Genomic DNA, 12,173 nt, shown 5'->3' on the forward strand with positions numbered 1-12,173 from the left:
CAGTTGGACCCCGGCTGGTGTGGCTCAGTGGATTGAGTGCTGGCTTGCAAAGTGAAAGGCTGCAGGTTCAATTCCCAGTCTGGGCACCTGCCTGGGTTTCAGGCCAAGTCCCCAGGGCGTGCAAGAGGCAACTGATTGATGTTTCTCCCCCTCTCTAAAAATAAATAAATAAAATCTTGAAGGGTAGGGGGAAAGAGGGAGGTAGATTTAAGTGCCCTTGCCCTCAAGAAGGAGCCCGGGGGAGAAGACACACACTAAGGAATGGGGAGGTAAGGTGCTAATTGAAGATCAGGCTAGAAGTGAAAGAGAAGTTTGAATCAGAGGAAGAGATGATGTTTATCTTACCTTTGGAAAAAAACATCAAGGTGCTGAGGGTCAGTTGCAGGTTGTGAGTGGGCAGAGAAGGGACAGTCTCAAAAGGGGCAAGTGTAAGGACTGACGGTGTATTCATCTGCTGGGGACTGCCGAAAGTGCCGCAGTCTGCGGGCTTCAACGGCGATGCTTATTGTCTCACTGGTCTGGAGTCGGAAAGTCTGAGATCAAGGTGTCGGCAGGACTGCAGTCTCCCGAGGCCTCTCTCCTTGGCTTGCAGATGGCCGCCTTCTCCCATGCCCTCACGTGATCTTCCCCTTGCCAGCGTCTGCGTCCTAGTCTTCTCTTTCTATAGGGGTGCCAGTTACACTGGGTTAAGTCCCACACCAGTGACCTAATTTAACCTAAGCCACCTCTAAAAAGACCCTATCTCCAAATGCAGTCACATTCTGAGGTCCTGGGGTTAGGACTTTAAATTTTAAATATATAAAAATTTATGGGGGGGGAGGGCATAATCCAGCCTATAACAGGAGGGAAATGATACTGTGCCCACCAGATAAAGTGGATAAAACTAGTTCCCAGAAAGGGAACTAAAGGTATCTATGGGACACTGGGCTACTCATGTGCATGGTGGGTCCCTTCGCCCATTGGTCTCTGCAGACACCCAGCTGACAAAGTGTGTCCTGTGTGGCCACATTGCAGTGTCCTGGCGACACCCATGCAGCTCTCACAGCTGTGCCTTTGCGTCCTGTCACCCCTGGGAGGTACGTCCTGGAACTTGGAGTGTGAAGCACACAGACGCTTATATGCCTTGCTCCGGGTAAGAGGGTGGCCAGCCACTGCAGACACTTCAGAGGCTGGCGCTCTGAGGAGGTGTGCGGGGCGGCGCCGTCCTTCTCTGCGGGGCCAGGGTCTAAATGCCAGGGGTTGGTGCTAATGTCCTCATGTCCCCCAGCCTCTCACAGATCGATGTGTGTTCCACGTTGTGGGCACAAATCTGATGTAGCTTGTCCCTCTGACAGATTACGCACCAGCTCATCCTTTCCACACTTGGTGTGTGTGTGGGGGGGTGTTCCTAGGTCTTTCTCCAGCCCAAATCTCCCCTTGGACTTCTGGTGCCGTGGTTCCCGTGCCTTCAGGAAGTTCTCACCCTGAAGTCACCTTGATGCCCACAAGGATGTTGTCACATCCCTTTAACTGACCTCTGTCCAAGTCCTCAGGGTCAGCAGTAGCATGCTCGTGGTCACTCGGTTTTATAACTGAGCCACCCTCCTCCCCGCCCTTCCCCGTGCTTTGTATCCAGGACTTATCAAGGATAATCATTTCATCCTATTGCCATTTGTCAGAGCTTTTGGGTCTCTCCTCTCCTTCGCTTCAGTCCATTCCACATACAGCAACCTGCCTAGTGGTTTTTGATGGCCTTTCCACTGTGCTTCAGTATATCACTCCAAAATTCTAATTTAAAGGCAAAGAATGATAGAGTTGGAAGGTACCAGGGGTACACTGAATAGCCCATTGAACTTGAGCTCTAAAGACCTGGGTTTGAGTCCCTGACCTGCCATGTATCACTCCTGCTTCCAAAGATGTGCCCGTATTCTTTTAGATGGGCGTAGCAATACTGAACCATGGGGGTGTGGAATTTATTCAGTTAATGACAATGAAGCCGCTTTGAAACTCTAAGGTACACACAGATACAAAATATAATGATTATCCCTCTAGATCATGTCAAGTACAATGACCTCTTATAACATGTAAAACTAGCCTTTTCCTTTCTTGCAGGAATGAAGATGTAGGAGGCAGTTACTGTGTTAGCAAAAGATACATGGGCATTTGAAGGTGATGGGTTCCCCCCAAGGATGGGATGGTGGGAAAGGATTGGCGGACAGGGTGGATTTGAGCCGGGTCACGAAGAATGGGTGAGATGTGAATAGGTGGAGATGGGGAAAGGGGTGGGACCGTGAACAGGCCAGGTGAGCTGGTACAGAGGAGGCTTTGCAGAAGGGAGTGAGCAGTAGGATGAGGGGCTGGAAATGCAGGCTGGGTGAGACTGTAGAAAGCCTCAAATGGAGACCTTAATAATTTGTACTCTGCCTTGGTGATTGGAAGACACTGCAAGTGGTTGCAGCGGGGGCGATATGCTCAAGGCAGTCTTAGGGAGTGTTCAGCTAGGACTGACGCTAAACACTTATTGATTGGAGAACGCAGGAGAGTGTAGGTGTGCATCGGTCTCTGCATGGCTGGCTCTGTGTGGATGCCTGCAGCCTCAAAATCCTGCCAGAAATAGGCACGCAAACAGTCAAGCACCCGCACTGAAGGCTTTCTGTTTTAGCAAATAATGTCACATGAAAGTCTCCTAATCTCTTGGCATTCCTTGTTTCTGCATCAACTCACAGCTCTCCCTCACCACCACCATCAGCGGCCAGAGAGCCAGACGTAGGCTGAGCCCTCGCAGCGGAGGAAAGCCTCTTCCTCCTCCCTCTCCCCAAACAGTTGCTGGCCCAACGCTCGTAGAATGCCGTTTCATGGGACTGTGGTGCTCTTCACGCAAGATGGCTCCCTCCCCAAGGCTATTTCATGGTTCTGCCCACCCTCACGCCACCCTGGGCCTCTGCTGGCCACACACACAGGCAGCTGGTGCTTCCAGCCCCGTCTGCCATCGTTGCAATCAACGTGCCTTTACCAAGCACCCGCGCGAGCTGGCGCCACTGTTGGAATTACTTGCAAAGTATGTCCTGTTGAATTACAGGAGCACAGGGCCTAAAAAATCCCAAGCCACATGGTTGGTTCAGATAATGGAACTGTTTCTCTGAGGGAAAGGCAGGCGACGACCCTCTGGGGCCGTATATAACAAAGCTGAGAGCAGGCCTCCGAGAGAGGAACTTTTCCTGAGACAGCTGGTACTTGCCAAAACGTGGCTCTGCCTTTTTCTGTCGTTTTGCCCACCAGAGTGGAAGAGTTCCCCAGGCCTGGCCCCAGGAGTTCTGGCCCCGATCCTCATGACAGATAAGACTAAATGGGAATGGGGCTCCCTCCTGAGGCAGCACATCTGTATTCCGGGCTGCCATGCAGCCTCCATGGGGCTATCTAGGACCTGAATGTTTCACTGAACCATTAATAGTGAATTTTCTGCTTGGGTTCCCTGCTGCTTAGAGACAAAAGGCACCAGAGGGCTCTGGGTCAGGGCTCGGGGGTGGGGTGGAAACATTCTTTATTACATTTCATAGCTTCCTGCGTGTGTGAGGTCCCAACAGACACGGACCATCCCCTCCTCCAACATAACTGTAAGTATTCTTGTTCATTCACTCAATGAACAGGGACTGAAGGCATCCTGGGTGCAGACGCAGTGCTAGGGGCTGTGCACGCGGACGAGCATCGGGTCGGATCTCATCTGCAGCACACTGCGATCCTGGAAGCTTCCAAATGCATTTAGAATGAACACAAAGCAGTACATGCCCCAAATATGAATGGATTCCGGAGGGTTTACAGTTGATAAACTGGAGGTTCAGAGGAGAGAAGTAAAAGGCTGGATGATCACAACTGGGTGAAATGATGTGGACACAGACTGGTGGGAGCCAAGAAGAAAAGAAATCGTTGATGTGGTGATTTTTCCTTCTCTCTAAAATTTTATTTTATGTTGTTACAATAATCTTTATATAGTAAAGTAGGGAGGAAAAATTTTAAAGTTTAGATAAGAAGATCTTCAAGATAGATCTAGAGTCTTGGCAAGTAATATACCATTCTCTCCTATGGAAACATTTGCTAAATGAGTAAACGTTTCATTACACAAGCAATTATCCCAATAATTTCCAGGGATGGAAAGGCCACTTACGGAGCAGAAAATGGTATTTTCCCCCCAAATGAAACAGGTTTCTTTTGATTATCCAGAGAGTCCATGCTCATTGTAACAAAAAATTATTTAGACTACACCAAAGAGTATAAACATGAAAGTAAAAATTCATCTGGAGACCCGCATAGACATGGAGTCGCTGACCTTTGACAAAGGCGCAAAGGCAACACAATGGAGAGAAGAGTCTTTTCGACAAATGGAGCTGGAACAACTGAACAGCCACGTGCAAAAAAAAAAAATGAATGTAGACACAGACCTTATGTCCTTCACAAAAATTAACTCAGACTCCATCACAGACCCAGATATAAACATAAAATTATAAAACTGCAAGAAGAGAACAGGAGAAAACTTAGATGTCCTCGAATACGGAGGTGATGTTTTAGACACGACACTGAAGACATGAGTCGTGAAGGAAAGAACCGACGAGCTGGGTCTCATGAAAATAGAAACTGCTTTTCTGCAAAAGACAGTGTCAAGAGAATGAGAAGACAAGCCACAGACTGGAAGAAAATACGTGCAAAAGACACACTGGATACAGGACTATTCTCTGTAAAAACAAAGAACGCTTCAAACTCAACAACGAGAAAACCAACAACGGGACAAAACAATGGGCCAAAGACTTTAACAGACACCTCACCAAAGAAGATACACAGATAGCAAAGAAGTACGTTAAGAGATGCTTTACTTCATTTGTCATCAAGGAAATGCAAATGAAAACAACAATGAGATATTACGGCCCTCTCATTAGAATGGCTGAAATCTGGAACCCCAACAAGACCAAATGCCGACAAGAACGTGAGGAGTTAGCAATTTCCGTTCATCACTGGTGGAAAGGCAAAGTGGTGCAGCCCCTTTGCAAGACAGTTTGTTGGTTTCTTACAAAACTAACCATACTCTTGCCATATGATTCAGCAATTAGTCTTCTTGGTATTTATCCCCCAAAACTGAAAACTCGTACCTACACAAAAATCTGCACATAATATTTGTGGCGGCTTTCCTTCACACTTGCCCCGACGCGAAGCAATCAAGATGTCCTTCAGTGGACGAGTGGAAAAGTGAGCCGGGGGTACATCCAGACAATGGGATATTATGCAGCACTAAAAAGAAAGGAGCTCTCAAGCCACAAAAACACATGGGGAAAATTTAAATGCCTACTACTAAGTAAGAGAAGCCAATCTGAAAAGGCTACTTACTGTACAAATCCGACTATATGACATTCTGGAAAAGGCGAAGCTGTGGAAGCAGGAAGAAGATCAGTGGTTGTCGGGGTTGGAGAGGAGGAGGGACGAAAAGGCAGAGCACAGAGACGGTAGGACAGTGGGTGTGCTCTGTACAACACCGTAATGATGGACACGCTTCATTATACGTGTGTCCAAACCCGAGTGTGCAACACCAAGAGTGGACCTTCGTGTGAGCTATGGACTCTGGATGACGACGATGTGTGAATGTGGGTTCGTCAGTGGTGGTAACTGTCCCACTCTGGTGGGGGACGCTGCTGATGCCGGAGGCTATGCATGTGTGGGGGGGGGCAGGGATGTACCGGAAAGCTCTGTACCTTCCTCTCAATTTTGCTGCAAACCTAAAACTGCTCTAAAAAATAAAATCCTTACAAAAATGTACTTCTAATTCTATCTCAGGTAAATGCTATTAGTATTTGGTTGTCTAAACCACCAAACGTTTCTTCATGCATCTATCTTTTACCCTCTACCGCCACGCTCACAGCAGCACGATTCGCAATGGCCAAAAGGCAGAGCCAACCCAGGCGGCCATCAGCAATGAATAGGTAGGAAATTCTGAGACATGTTGTAACATGGACGAGGCTTGAGGGCATTATATTAAGCAAGATAAGTCAGTCAGGGAAGGGAAATAAGGTAGGATTCCATTTACGTGGGATGCCTGGAGGATGACATTCATGCAGACAGAAAGTAGAATGGGGGTGGCCAGGGGTGGGGGAGGGGACTGAGAAGTTGTTTACTGGGGACAGAGTTTCAGTTGGAAAGGCTGAGCAAGTTCTGGAGACGGATGGTGGGGCTGGTGGCACAGCAACGTGAATGTCCTTAATGCCACTGGACCGTACACTTAAAATTGGTTAAAATGGTCAAAGGTACGTTATGTGTATCGCCACCACCATAGAGACATGCCCACGTGTTCGCACTCACACCCACACACACACCCCCTTGGTTAAAAGTGTGAGAAACACTCATTTGATTCAGCAAAAAGGAGGATTTTAGGTACAGAAACATCTCGGAGAAACCAATCACGGGGAAGCTGCTGGCTTTTTAGGGGAACCAAGAACCAAAGCTGGAGACCCAAGGAGCCTCTCTCAGTCTCTGTCCTCTCTGTGGGGTCACATGGTCTCTCCTCTCTCCATCATTTTGCACACCTGTTCCTTCCATCTCTCCATCTGGCTGGGTTTCTCTGCTTTTCCAAGCATGTGGTAGAAGGTGGCTTCCCTCAGCTTCTAGGTTTATATGTCCTTTTTATAGTTTTGTTTTTCTTAAAAAAAAAAAAACCCAAACCAAACATTTAATTTTTAGGTTTGAGTACCCAACCTAGAATGGTTTAACATCTCTAAATCCCAGTTGTAAATTCCCAGGATGGAGATGATTTGCTCCAAAGTTTATCTTGAAAAATTTCAAGTCTATAGAAAAGTTGAAAGAATAGAACAATAATCCTCACGTCAGATTCATTGATTGTTAGCACTTTGGTACATTTATGAGCTTTTCCCTCTCTCCTGACGGCATGCACACTGGTTTCTGGCTGAACCATCTTAATGCAGGTTGTAAATATCATGGTGTCTTTCCCCTGAGTTCTGCAGCCCGATCTCCGGACATGACACATGCTACTTCTGAGTCATTACACCCTTATCACACCTGAGGAAGTTAACGGCAACTCAACAATATCATCCAATTTCCAGTATACATTCATATGTCCCAAATTTCCCTTTATAATTATTTAACATTTGAGGACTCAGTCCAGGTTTTTATACTGCATAGTTGTCATTTTAACATCTACCCCAGGCACCCTGCCTTCTTTCCTGTTTCTGGACAGCGACTGTTTCAAAGCATCCTGGCTCGTTGCTTATAGAATTTCCTTCTTTCTGGGTTTGTCTGATATTTCTTCATGATTACATTCAGGTTAAACATATTTTTTGGTAAAACAATGACTTAGGTGATGTCATGTACTTCTTATTTCATCCATCAGGAAGCAACTTCTGGTGATACTGAGTTTGATTACTGAGTTAATATAGTAACCACCAAATCTTTCCGTGTAATAATACACTTTGCCTTTGCAGTCAATAAGAAATCTGTGGGGTGACAACTTGGAGGCTGTGTGAATATTCTGTTTCCCTATAACGTTTATTCAATATTTTTCCAGTTTTATCAGGAAAGAAGTGACATGCATCCCTGTATACATTTAAGGGGTACAGCGTGACAGTTTGACTTACATACACTGTGAAGTGGTAACCACATTAAGTTCGACCCTCAGCCGTCTTCTCATACGACACAATAAAAAGAAAAGTAAGAAAAGAAAAAAATGTTTTCCTTGCAGTGAGAAGTCTCAGATGCACTCCCTCAGCAGCTGTCCCTCTTACAGCGTTAGCTACCGTCCTCGTGCTGTACATTACATCCCTAGAACTTACTTACCTTAAAACTGGAAGCTTGCACCTGTTTACCCTCTTCTTCCCACTTCCCCTCCTCCAGCCCTCCATCTCTGGTAACCACAGGTCTTCTCTCTTTTTCTATGAATTTGGGTTTTTAAAAAAATATTCATTCCACATGGAAGTGAGAGTATACACTATTTTTCTCTCTCGAACTTACTTCATTATAGCGTAATGCCGTCAAGTTCATCAAGTTCATCCGTGCTGCCTCAAATTATCCAAAATTTTTGATGATCTTTGCCTGAACCAATTATGTTGGAGGTTGCAAGTGATAATTTTCTATCATTCTTTCCTTATTTTAAAGTGACATTCCTACAGAGAAGAGCTTCCCCCATCTTCCCTCTCTTTTCTCCCCTCTCTCTTCAGGAGCGCGAGTGAATGTGTATCTTTAATAGAAACCTTCGTGCATCGTGCACACTGTCATTATTCTTTTGTGATGCTCAAATTGCCCCACCTTTTCTCAGTGGGAAGCCTCCCAGCTGGTTCCTGTATCCGGAGCTGACCCCTTTAGTCTCGGAATGCTTTGTGTTTTCTAGACAACACGTTCTAGAATACTCTTCCACTTCCTTGCCCCAGAAAGGGGGATGTTGGAATTAACCAAAAGATGGAATCTGAATGGCTTAACATGAATCCGTTACTCCTCCCTGCAACCCCAGTGGCTATGCAGGGGGTGGGGTATAGGATGAGGGCCCCACAGAACAAACCTTCCTGCCTGTGTGTGTGTGTGTGTGTGTGTGTGTGTGTGTGTGTGTGTAGCCAGGGGAGGGTTTCATATGGGAAGGTCTGATACTCTAGACACCAGGTGTGGGACCAGTGCCTCGTCCAAGCTTTCCCCACGTTACCTTTCTGGGATAACTCCGTCCCTTCTTTCCACTTCAGACCTGCCTCTGGTGTGCATTTGAGCTGAGTTTTACCTGCATGGAAGTGCTGGGGGGCACCCAACAGTGTTTTTATTTGGGCCCCTCACCTCCCTAGAGATTCAATATTCAGACACACTCATAAATTCAGCTAATATTTTCTGATTTCCTACAGTGTGCCAGGATAGCTGATTTTATAGACAGCATCTCATTTAGACTTCAAAAACAACTGTGCCCAATAAATGCCGTTATTCTCATTTTCCAAGTGGGGACAGGGGAGTCGGGTTCAGTTACTTGCCCAAGGTCACAAGCTAGTAAGTGGCAGAGACCAGACTTGAGCCAGTTCTTCAGGCCCCAAATGCGGCACTTCCTCTTCTGCTCCGTGTAACCCTCGATGTGGAAACACCCGGCACCCTGATGCAGCCGACCTAGCAGGCCCTGAGCACCGGCCGTGTGGCCACCATCGTATCAGGCGCCTTCAGGAGAGAGCGTTGACTAGTTCTCTGACGGTGTGCGGAGGGCTCCATTCATTCATGTGGCAGTGAGCGGAAGACGTGACTGCCCTCGTTCGGGACTTTGTCCTCTCACAGGGGAGTGAGGAAAAATGCACACATAAACACGCATACACACACGCAGACTCACATACACGAAGAAATAGGTGCAGGTTAGCTTGAAGAGTGTGAAAAAAAGTGTCATAAAAATGTGTGATGAATAGATTCTGTAACAACCATAATATTTCAACTTTGTTTTTGAACACAGTATTGACCCAGGAGGCAAAGGCCATTCACAATAATTAGGTACTTTTAGAGTAAGCACCTGCTGCATACCGGGTGCATTATTTGTGGTGTAAAAAGTCTGACCCGCATAGCACCCTGTGAGAGACTGGGCGGTGGCCTCCCCAAATCCCTGTGTGGAAGCCTTAACCTCCAAGGTGACTATGTTTGGAGGTGGGGCCTTTAAAGAGGTAACTAAGGTCAAATGAAGCCATAGGGTGGGGTCCTCATCCAAGACGACTTATGAGAAGAGGAGGAGCCACCAGGGACGAGTGCCTGCAGAGGAAAGGCCGTGGGAAGCCACATGGTGGCCGCCTGCAAGTGGAAGCGAGAGGCCTCAGGGAAAACCACCCCCGCCCCCACCTTGACCTTGGACTCCCAGCCTCTAGAACTGTGAGAAAATGAATGTCAGCGGTTTAAGCTGCCCAGTCTGTGGGAGTTTGTTCTGGCGTCTCCAGCACACGAACGCACAGCTGAACTAAGACCTCTGCTTCTCAGATCAAGAGAGCAGGTTCCAAGAGACACAGAAAGCCTTCCCAAGTTCCTGCAGATAGAAGCGGGGATACCAGAATTCAAGCCCAGGTTGGTCTCCCAGGTGGCTACGGCTTCTTTCTCTGCCCTCCCCTTGGACTGAGGCCGGGCACTGCCACGGCTGCAACAGGGGCATAAAGGCGAGGGCGTCTCATTGCCCCTGGTGCGTCTGTAGGGCCTGCTACAGCACCGGTCAGAGCACACACATGCTTGGTGACTGAATATCATTGCCCCAAAGAGCTTTGTAATTTGGCTTATACACGAAATTAAGCAAATATATAAACCACATTAAATGATTGTTAGGGTGGAGGTTTTAGGAACAGCGATTCTTGGAAGGGAAAGTTCAGGGTAGGCTGGAACAGAAGGGAAGGTTCCAGAAGGTAGACGGAACTCCGGCTGGACCCAAACTCCCTGGCACCAGGAAAAATAGTCACCACCAGTGCCGAATGGCTTATTTACTTGTCTTTTTATATTTGAAGGCATTCCATGGATACAGGTGTGAAAAGAGAGGGGTAGTGGAAAACAGCTTTATTAGACACTTTAATGAGAATGCAAACATAGCAAATCTCTTCATAGCGAATAAATTTTGAGGCGCAAACATCATCAAAAGCGAGCCGTGCTGTCACACATCCTCTCAGAAAAACGGGGTGGTTTGCACTCTCGTCACACAATGTTGAGTCAGGAAGTAGTTCCTCTGCCCGGTCACTGGGTGAAAACACTGTGCTCCCTTTTTGTCTATAAAAGTGCATCGTTCACGAAATGACCCTTAGATTTGAGGGGAATCACTAGGACAGTGTCAGGCCTCGCGGTCTCAGGTCTCACTTGTACGGTGCGTTTCACCATCACCATTAGCATCTGGGGTGCTGCTGTCTTGTCTCACTTCATTGCATCTTCCGGTTTGCCTAATAATTTGAAAGATCTTCCTGGGTCCATTTTTTTTTTCCTTTGCCTTTAAGGGTAGAACATGAAAAAAATATGAATTGTCATTTATACTAACGAATGCTAAACGCAGGCTAGAAAGATTTGCGTTTACTGCCTCCTTGTCTACTCTCTTGAAAGATGATACATTTCTTTGGTAATGAGAAAACTAAAGGGCAATGATTTCTTCACTGTTGCATCCTCTTTCTAGACAATTCCATCCTTTTCCATGAAAATTGTTTGTTTTTTAACATCGTTGGGAACAACTGATGAGTAATGAATGACAAGGCGCAATGATTAACAACAATCCCCAGATAACGGAATAGTAACGTGTTTGAAGAAGTAGGAAAAATAAGGATCATACAGATCCCACACCGTGTCCTAGACACAGGATAGAAAGTGTCCACAGGGTCACTGCAGGGTAAAACACGTTTTATGGAACTAAAATTGTGCACATTCTCGTTTTGTTCTTTGGGAGACCTCAAAGAAAGAAGAAAGCCATAAAACAGCCGTCCTTATGAATAGTGAGAGCTCAAAGAAGAAACGCAGAGAGGACTTGGACGGCAGGCAGGAGGGCAGGAGCTGCAGCCGTGTGCACCAGGCCGGCAAACGTCCAGCTCTGAGAGGCAGCACAGCGCGTGTGCGGTGTCAGGAGCTGGTCGGGTCGGTAGCAGCTGCTGTGGGGGGGGGGGGGGCGGGGCCGTCGGGTGGGGGACTTGTCAGGCCACACTCATGTGAGTGAGGTAGCCGGTGATCTGCAAGGCGGGGCACAGTCACCCTGAGAGGTCAGGAGTGGGGGTGGCACAATGCGCGCCCCCGTTTCCTGGCCATGTTCTGCTGTGACTGCGAAACATTATTCCCCAGGGGGAAAAATTCAGCTGTTAACACGTAATAAAAATCCTGCATAAGAATCTTCACATTCAGTTCAGAACATTATGCATTTATTTTTAAGTGCTTCAATATGTATTATATTCTCTTACACAAATTAAAAACCCACATGCTGTCTCCAAAGTCAATTAAAACCGTGCACATATGAACAAGAAAACTACTTAGTTAAACCCCATTTCACTGGGAATTTGTACCGACTCCACAGGCCTTGAACGTTTCAGGTGCCGCACTGGTTTGCCGGTAGGGGAGCATGATGGAAAATACTAGACTTCTCAGCCTGGAAAGGTGAAGTTTGAGGGTGAACGCGATTGTAAGTTCTCAAATGGTAAGTGCCGCAGATAAATTGGACATACTTTTGTTTTTCCAATTCTGGAAGAGTTTCATAG

The sequence above is a fragment of the Desmodus rotundus genome, chromosome 9 (genome assembly GCF_022682495.2).
Source record: "Desmodus rotundus isolate HL8 chromosome 9, HLdesRot8A.1, whole genome shotgun sequence".
In the NCBI taxonomy this organism is placed as follows: Eukaryota; Metazoa; Chordata; class Mammalia; order Chiroptera; family Phyllostomidae; genus Desmodus; species Desmodus rotundus.